This window comes from Exserohilum turcica (assembly GCF_000359705.1).
Source record: "Exserohilum turcica Et28A unplaced genomic scaffold SETTUscaffold_11, whole genome shotgun sequence".
Lineage (NCBI taxonomy): Eukaryota > Fungi > Ascomycota > Dothideomycetes > Pleosporales > Pleosporaceae > Exserohilum > Exserohilum turcicum.
The window spans coordinates 1,059,560-1,060,170 of NW_007359926.1; positions in this window are offsets into that span (position 1 = coordinate 1,059,560).

Below are 611 nucleotides of genomic sequence, written 5' to 3' on the forward strand. Positions count from 1 at the left end.
AGGTCGGATCCGAATTCGGACCCGACTAGGATAGGTATATATTGAGACACTCCCTGTAGCTAGCTCTGTAGACTTTTGATATCCTTTCGTACAAGGCCTATAGGTGGCTTGTTGAATCTAGGCTCTTTGTGATCCCACGCACTCCCATATGCCTCTGAGTGATCCTACGACCGAAACAGATCCGACCTGCCTTACCTGCGCCGTTACATCGGCCACCCAAGCGAGTCGGCCACCCAAGCGAGTCGGCCACTTTGTACTAGCGCGTCGACGTTAACACTATAACGCGTTATGTCTTAACTACACAATTATTTATTAATCTATTCTAAATCTAATCTTTAACTTACTCTTTTTAACGTCTAATTGCAATATATTTAAAGCTAAAGACGTGCTACTTCTATCTATAACGTGCCTTAAACTACTCTCTAAGACTAACGCGCTAGAAAGCGCTTTTAACGCAACTATAAACTAAATTTAAAGCGCCTAAATAAGCTAGAAGAGGAGGCTATTATTAGGCGTATTCTTAAAGAGTCTACGTAAGAATTTGCCCTTATAAAGGCTAAGGTTTAAGTAATAGCTAATAAACTATTAAAGAAGCGTAGTGTAACGGCGCA